The sequence below is a fragment of the Gymnoscopelus microlampas genome, assembly GCF_963454915.1.
Source record: "Gymnoscopelus microlampas genome assembly, chromosome: 16".
Classification (NCBI taxonomy): Eukaryota; Metazoa; Chordata; class Actinopteri; order Myctophiformes; family Myctophidae; genus Gymnoscopelus; species Gymnoscopelus microlampas.
Genome location: NC_139953.1, coordinates 12,575,266 through 12,584,846, shown reverse-complemented (window position 1 = coordinate 12,584,846; position 9,581 = coordinate 12,575,266).

Sequence of the window (9,581 nt, the reverse complement as noted above, 5' to 3'; positions counted from 1 at the left end):
ATGTACCACACAAAAATATGATGCCGCTGCATGTACAGTGGATGGCAATCAGGGGCGCATGCATCATCTAGAGTTGTTGTAGTTATAGTTATAGTTATAGTTACTAGACCATACCCGGTCGACGCAGCCGTGGGGGGATATGCGCACATGATCTGGCAACCCGGGAGGCGACATTGTTTGACACATAAACGCTAATAAGAAGCTGAGATTTGATGAAATTGAAAAATGGGCTTCACAGTTGCGTTCAGATGGTAATGGTCAATGACTGTGTGCAAAATCAGAGCAATTGGTCCAGCCACTGAGGAGAACCGGGTTGTGACACCACTACCTTTACACAAAAACGTTAATAAGCAGCTGAGATTTGGTGAAATTGAAAAACGGGCTTCACAGTTAAGTTCAGATGGTAATGGTCAATGGCTGTGTGCAAAATCAGAGCAATTGGTCCAGACAGTGAGGAGAACCGGGTAGTGACACCACTACAGAGAGACAGAGGTTACTAGAATTATAGTAGGTTAGTAGGATGTTGTTGTTGTTGTTGTTGTTGTTCTGTTCTAGTCTATTATTTTTTTAAGGCTCAGGTTGCATAGTAAAAATATCTGTGTTAATTTATCCATTTGTACACTCTGAGTTCAATGGACACTCAGGATTTTACAGAGTGGGACTGAGGGGAAAGTCTAATTTGGCAAAGCTACAGGGGATTTCTACTGATGGCGGGCCTGGGCCAGGCACTCAAAACTGTCATCAACCCTGCCATCCACCCCCTCTCTCTCTCCCTGTCTGTCTGTCTATCTTGACTCTGTCTGTCTTAGGACTGTTTGTCTGTCAGTCTGTCAGCTGAACTGTCGACACAAGCACTGCTGGAGCTGATTAGACTTTTAAATAAATAAATAAATAAGCCACGAGCCAAAATCTCATAGCTAGGGACTTTACGCCTGCCACAACACCCCCCACCCAGTCAGCCATTATCTCGCTCTCTTTACCCCCTGGGGTGAGTTTACTCTCAACCAACCCTCTTCCTAAAGGGGGTTGAGGGGTATTGAGTGTCCCTTACCATAACTACATGCTGCATGGAAGGTGTCTGCCTATATATAGTTCATGGACATATTGGTGCATTGATGCAGCATTAGTGAACACAATTGTGTGTAGAGAATATGCTTTGCGATTGAGGTTCACTTTTCTTGCTGAACTGCAGGAAAGGAGGACTTTCAGGATGTTGTAGAAAGCAGCATCTGATGACCTCACATCCTACACTGTACAAATCATGGGTTGTGCACATGAACGCATGTGCTTGGCATATGCACACACAGGCACGTGCACGCACACATACATATATGTATGTACATACTGTACATACAGTATGTGTACATACATGCAGTACATGCATACATACAGATATCCATACACTGACACAGACACATGTCACACACCCGCAGACACATCTGCCCATGCACGCACACACGCAGGCACGCACACACACGCACGCACATGAGCATGCGTAAAGACCCACTGAGTTTCCCAGGAAATAAAAAGCTTGTGTGGAATCTGTGGATTAAGTCCTCAGAGTCAAACATTAGAGATGGACAGAGTTCAACTCTCACAGGAAAGATGAATCATTCTCTACCAGAGAGAGCGAGAGGGAGTGAGAGAGAGAGAGAGAGAGAAAGAGAAGTAGAGCACAATAGACAAAAAGATGCTGAAGACAGATTGATTATAAAAAACTAAAAGAAGATGGTTGCAGTGTGTCGGGTGGGGGGGGGGGGTTGCACAAATTGTTGGAGGGAAGTCGGGGTCTCTCTGCTTTGCATTTCATTTACATGCCTGGCTGTATCGACCAATCGGATTGGGAGCGGAGCCCGTGGCTTAGGAAGGCGAATAAAGACTCCAAATACCTTCACTGCTCTCATCCCGTTCCCTCATAATACCCTGTCTGCCTTTTCTCCTCTCTCGCGCTCCCCTCTCTTTCTCTCTCCGCTGGCATAATACCCTTTCTCTCCCCATTCTCTCGTCTCCCTGGCGCACGCGGCGCCTATAAACAGACCCTGTCCGATGTGATAGCAGGACGGAGAGGAGGAAGAGGAGGGTAGGGGAAGATGGAGGGTGGAATGGAAGAGTAACCCCCCCGCTGTGGGCAAAAAGCAAGACTGTGTGTGTGCAATATGCGTGCTTTTCATTTATGGGTGACTGTGAGTACAAGTGCGCGTGTGCGTGCGTGCACGTGTGTGTTAAGCTGATAAATCCACAGAGCCACAGAGCATGCCAACACACAGGCAGCAGGGTGACAACCTACTGGCCTCCAAGGACTCAGGGCTCACTAATAAAGGAACCCTGAAGGTACAGAATAAATTCCTCAATGTTATTTCAACTCAGACGTTGTACAAATGGACCCGTATGGGTCTCCGTGGAATCTCTGTGGATGGCCAAAGGCATGCAGCTTCACTCGAGCACACACAAACACATGCACGCACGCACACAGTCCTGAAACGGTAGAATTTAGTGCCACCTCCAACACGTCTGTGCCCGCACTGCCCCAGACTCTTCCACTCACATCTTGGCCTCCATAGTGAGCAAGCACACAGACAGAGACCAAATAGCTCAAAAGGAAAATAATTTTATGGATGTGGAGAACGGATCCTCCATTTTTTGAGGTGGCAATGATGTTGAATGAATGACTTAAAGACAAACCAGGTCAGCAATGTTGTTGACCTACTTGATGCGCTCATGAAATTGTTTTATTTCTGCAATCTGTCTGTTATGTTTTAAAGACGGTTGGCGACGGATAATCCCTCTCCATACATGCCGTCTGTATAATACCTCATTGCTCTAAGTCTAACACACAGACACCATGGTCAGAAAATAAACAGTCTACTGTAGCATCTCATTTGTAGATTGGTCAAAGGCCAGACCATGACCAATAGTTATGCTAAGTTTGGAGGCAATTGGACAACTAGTCTGCTGGGTGAAGTCGAACGCACAAACACAAAATCCACGCTTTAATGGTAGTAAAAAGCAACACAGCGGCACAGTCAATACTTTTGACTTTTCCCCCCAATTCAGCATCCTTTTCTTTCATTATACATCTTCATCCTCCCATGCACGCACGCACGCACGCACGCGCACACACACACACACACACACACACACACACACACACACACACACACACACACACACACACACACACACACACACACACACACACACACACAGCAACAATACCTTATTGTCAGAGAGGGGCGGAGCACTGGTCTGTATGTATGAGCCCCTCCCCCGACACAACAGTGTGTCAGCATGGCACCAATTACCAAGAGCAAACTGAATGATGGAGTCATTAGCAAAACAAACCTACTAACCCCATGGGGGTCCCTGCTTCTGTACCTCCACCCAACAAGTGGTTATCAGAGTACATTTGACAATGTTAAATTTGTGTTAATAATCGCCGTGAACTTAAGAGTGACTAGTTATGCCCCGGGTCATATATGTTTTTACCAGTCGAGCCCCCCAAAACGCTGTTCCATATTTTTTTTATATTACTTTTTTTAAACTGCTTATGGAATATGAGATAATAGACCTTAAAACTGCCATTCATAACCTTATTTTGTGAATAAAATGGTAGAGTATGTTCGTATTTAATAACTCACGCAACTGCGGCGATACATTTTTTAATACATTTTTTATTCCGTGGTTGCATGAAACTCGAATGGAACTTGCCTTTCCAACCGTGCTGTTCGATATAGCTCAACAGTAACATTTGGGCATTCACTCTGAATGTAGGTATCCCAGGTAGAACATGAAAGTTATGGATTTACACACAACTTGTTTACATGGAACTCACAACAAGAGAAGGCTGATAGATAGATCGATAGATCGATAGATCGATAGATAGATAGATAGTAGAGGTGTAACGATATAGTTACTGTATCGGACAATCGTTTTGAATTTTCAACTATATTGATATGCAAATAGCAAAATATCGTATCGTTTGACTTTGTATCCTATCGAATCGTTTTACAATGCAAATAATCGTATCGAATCGTTTTGCAATGCAAATAATCAATTTTATCAATACTAAGTACTTTTAAGAAGAAAAAAGAGATAGAGGGGTTTATATCCAGTATCCAGGTATTTATTTTTCTCACAGAATTAGATGGTAAGTAAACAACTATTACAATAATTACTATATCGATTTTAAATCATTGAATCGAATCGTATCGTTCTACATTAACCTGTCCTGTATCGCTCATGTATCGTATCGACTAAATCACTGAATCGAAACGTATCGTTCTAAATTAACCTGTATCGTTCATGTATCGACAACCAAGTATCGTGATACGTATCGAATCGTTAAAACGTATCGTTACACCCCTAATAGATAGATAGATAGATAGATAGATAGACCTTTATTGAGCCCATGGGGGGAAATTCAGTTGTCATCATGGCACAAACTGCCCCTTCAGCCTCCATACAAAGTGATGATTGCACAATCCACATGCTCCGCTGCACCCCTGTCATCCCATTCTTTTGAGGACAAGTCTATTGAGAAACACTTGGGTGAGCGTTGCATGTTCCTGCTGCTTGTAAGGAGCATGGGCCCCTATGATGTTGTCAACACCACGGCAGGGCTGGCAGCCGTACTGTTCCAATGTGTTATGATCCAGCCAGGGGCCACGCTACTATACGGCTGCAACTAACCATTTTCTTAGTGATTATTCTATCGTTTACTTTTTAGATTGATTGAATAATCATGAAACATATTTTTATTTAGTTTAATTTTTTAATATTGAAGATAAATGTGAACAGATTTGTTTTTATTAACTACGATTAGTCCTCTTTAATACTTCAGTGTCTCAGTGACACTGGGTGCCCTATTGGCCAAAAATAATAATATAAATGTAAACTGCACAATTTCTGAGAAAAGCGAATAAAAAAAAGTTGATTGGTCAAAGGCGAGACTCATGACCAATATTTATGCCACGTTTAGAGGCAAATGGACATCTGCTCCGCTTGGAAAAGTTGGACGCACAAACACGCAGAGAAGCACACATACTACAGTGTAACACAAAATGAGCAAAAATAGCCAATTTAGTTTTTAAATTATATTGATTAGTTTGATTAACTGTTGCACCCCTTTATGCTACTAATTATTTTAAAGAGGAGCCACAACAGATGTGGCTAATTAATGATGCCCAATTATACATTTCTATTTTTTTTTAAGATATTTTTTGGGGCTTTTTCTGCCTTTCTTGATAGGACACGCTGATAGGACAGCGCGACACGCTGCCAAGCTGGATTACCAGCATATATGGTATGCGCCTAGACCGCTAGGCCAGCAGGCGCCCCAATTATACATTTCTGTATATTCTATGCTAGTAGAGTGAGTCCCGTATATACCTAGGCAGTGGAAGGTTTAATTTATGAAATTAAATACATTTTGGCTCCATAGTTTTTAATCATTACAGATCAGAATTTTCATTTACATTTTTTACAAACGCTTTGACCCGGCTGTTGTTGTTGACGTTAATGTAATTGTTTTGTTGTGTTTCCTAAAGCGCTGCTGACCTTGTTTGGCAGGCCGGGTGGTCTGGATGATGATGTCACACTGTTTTTATGAGTGGAAAGTAGGACAACAGGTCTGTTGTAGGTCATAGTGGTGTAAACACCTCCCTGCACAGCGAGCACACGCACACACGCATGCACGCATGCATGTACGCACGCATGTACGCTCACGCGCCCGCACACACACACACACACACACACACACACACACACACACACACACACGCCCACACGCACACACGCACGCACGCACGCACGCACGCACGCACGCACGCACACACACACACACACACACACACACACACACACACACACACACACAACCATCAGTTCAGTCAGTGATGCAATTAACTCACATAAGGAAATCACTTTATAAATAACATACTATACCGTATGAACGGTGGGGGCTCAAACCTCTTAAGAGAGGTACCAGTAGCTCGCTGGATGGTGTGTCGACCATATATATTTAACCACTTGAACCCTAGGGTCCCTATTCTGGGGTGAATATTTGGCAAAAATAGCTGGCGTGAGGATATTTAGTGTGTAGAGCAAAAACCGGATGGGGCCTAGTATACACCCCTGGGGAACTCCGGTCAATTAAGTTGTCATTTTGGGTGGAGTGGTCATTCTGTCTGTCTAAGGTCCTGTCTAAAATAAAGAAAAAAAGAAAGGAAAAAAAAGAAAAAGGAACACATTGAACATATTGTGCACTTGAGAAATGTGCCAGTCAATAAACACATCAGAGAAGCTACAAGCTATTAGTTGTGAGGTCTTTTCCTCCGTGTGCGTGTGCGTGTGTGTGTGTGTGTGTGTGTGTTGTTGTTGAATGAGGGCATATTTAGTGTTTGGTGTATCTTCATTGTGACGCGTGTAATCCGCATGCTCTATAATCCCAGAGCAGGTGGCCAGGCGTGTGGAGGCTGTGAGGGGGTACAGTGAGGCACGCTCCTGACACACACAGACACACACACACACACACGTAAAATGCATCACCCATAATCTCACACACACACACACACACACACACACACACACACACACACACACACACACACACACACACACACACATACACACACACACACCCCCACACACCCACACACCCACACACACACACACACACACACACACACACACACACACACACACACACACACACACACACACACACACACACACACACACACACACACACACACACACACACGCACGCGAGCATTGTGTGTTTAGAGACAGACTATTAGAATCAGGCAGCATATATACATACACCCAATGCAGACACATTCACAAACGCATACACGCACACCCGCCCACACACACAAACAAGACGGACAACCCAAGGAAGCTATAGTCAAGAGAAGCACGTGCCAGTATTTACAGCCCCCACCACCACGCCACCACCCCCACCCCTCTGCCACCTCGCTGCGTGTTTCTGTACAGTCACACACGCGTCCGCGAGCTTGTGGACGCCCTTAACAGGTGGGACGGGACGGGACGGGGGGCGAGGGGAGAGGAGCATCTGTCAACAAAACACCCTGCATCCACCCTCCTCTGCTCCACTACCCCTCCATCTGCCCACAGAATGGGAGGGGTGGGGCGGGGGGGGGATGCCCCATCTTTGAACTGGTCAATGGCATTCATTTCCACTTCCTCCTGTCTGAGTCCTGATTGTTTTTCACAGCAGATCTCTAGCGGTGCAACAGTTAATCGAGTTAGTGGATTTAATTGATTATTAAAAAACGATAATGATAATTTATAATAATCTATGAATAATCCTGCCCTATTTTGGGCATGTCATTATAGGCGAATAATACAATATTTTTTTTAATATATATTTACGATATACAAGCTATAGTCTCGTTGTGAGCTTGTAGATTTTCACAATTTTTACCCAACACAGTTGTGCGACAAAGTATAAAATAATGCTTAGTGGCTTTGATCTAAAAGTTCACAACACGTCACACTGAGCTTGTAGAAAGGGTTTATATGGATAATTATTTCCTTTATTATTGTTTTGCTACGATGTTGAGGAACCGAAACCAAATAATGTAACTCTTGTGAGACATAACAAATACAAAAAATTCTTGAATCTTGAATCTTACTCTCCTGGCTGATGGAGGGGGCCCCTTGACCTTTGACCTCCCAATACAACTACATTTTGGTATAGGGTAGCCTACATATATTTTTGCAACAAAAAAGACAAACTGAACCATTTCAAGTGGTTCTTTATAATTATAACAAAAATATCTTTTTATGGAACCATTTTGTTGTATAAAAATGATTCATGGCAGTTATGAACAGTTCTGTTGAATAATTTCTGAGCATTATCTTGGAATAATGGCCCATGGTTCTTTTGTATCAAATGCTCCATTTATATCATTTTGTGGTTAGCGTGTACTATTTGACATTTGATTATCATGCACATTGATCAATTCTAGCCAGCATTGATGAGGCCTTTTTGAGTTAAACTTTGTCTGTAAAGTGTTGACAAAATGTCAGCGACTCCGTTACACATTCTACATTAGTTTTGACATTACCTCATCTCCTCCTCACAACATCAGTGTATATTGAGATGACACATTATGTATCAAACGTCCTTCAAGTATTCTTTGAAATGATTTGGAGTAGGTATTCAGATGTCCTGCATTTACTATCAGGCTGATGTAGGAGTGAGACGGTGAAACAGAAAATGCCACCTGCTGGCTACACCGCTGCTTCCCTTGTGGAATGCTTTCACCGCATCATCATAAGTTATACTTTTAACCAGTAGTAGCCTACTCACATTTTCATCTTTCATTTTCGCTTAGAATGACTTAGAATCAGGGTTAGCCTCTTAAACCTATACCCAGTTGACCAGGGTCCCCATCTATCCTTGGCTTTTCCCTCTACACCAAATGTATTTGCTGAAATTGCCAATCTACAAGCTTACATTGTGTCACAATGTGATGCTTTTGATTATTTTCGCCAAATGTTCACTCAGTCCAGAATGGAAGCTGTGGTTAAAGTGTTTTTTTTTTTACATTATATCAGGAAGACCAGTCACAAATCTTGGTCAGGGTATTGCCTCGAAACACACTATAATGATTTCATTAATTAGTGTTAATTACTAAATTCATCTGATGTTGCATTGCATTGGAATGAAATCCTGCCTCCAGGGGGCACAACATGACGATCAAATACTATTGCTTTAGTTAAGAACATCCGTTACTTCCTTGCCCGTGTCAGCAGGTCAGATTTCCATAGTAAACCTTGATAAAGCGCCCCTCACACGTTCTGTTTGCGTCCCATGCTTTTAGCCTCACAACAAGCTTATGGGCACAAATTGTGCCTTTAGATGCATGTAATCTGTCATCAGAACATCTTGCTTTTGCGCTGCTATAAAGAGCTTTGCGTATGTTTTATTTTTTTCCTGCTAATGGTCTGCATGCCTAAGGGTAGATGGGCTTTGTTGGCTGGTGGTCCACTGTCCATTTAATCCTGAGGCTGAAAGGTCAGGAAGCTAAATGGATGATTTACTGGGAAAGAGGAAGACACATTAACTAGGTATTAACTTTATATAAAGTCCCTAATGGCAATTCATTTTTTTTCTCACATATGTTGGATTTTCTTAAAAGCTGTAATCAGCTTTATGCATGCGTGGGTGAAGTGTGTGTGTGTGTGTGTGTGTGTGTGTGTGTGTGTGTGTGTGTGTGTGTGTGTGTGTGTGTGTGTGTGTGTGTGTGTGTGTGTGTGTGTGTGTTTGCTATGCTGTGCTGTGTTTCATGTGTTGAGAATATCTATTTGTGGGTTTTGTATGTTTGCATGTTGATTTATAATGGGCCATATGTGTCCATTTTACTCCTCGTGTTAAATTTGCCCCCAGGATTGTGCACTGTATGGGTATATGGAAACACAGCAGAAATACTGAACCAAACTGGAGTCTTTTAACTTAGACTTTCTTTATATGGTTTATAGTATTAGTTCATAACAAGCTCATAAGATCAGTCACTATTCCTAATTCAATGTTAACTGAATTATTAACGGGGATG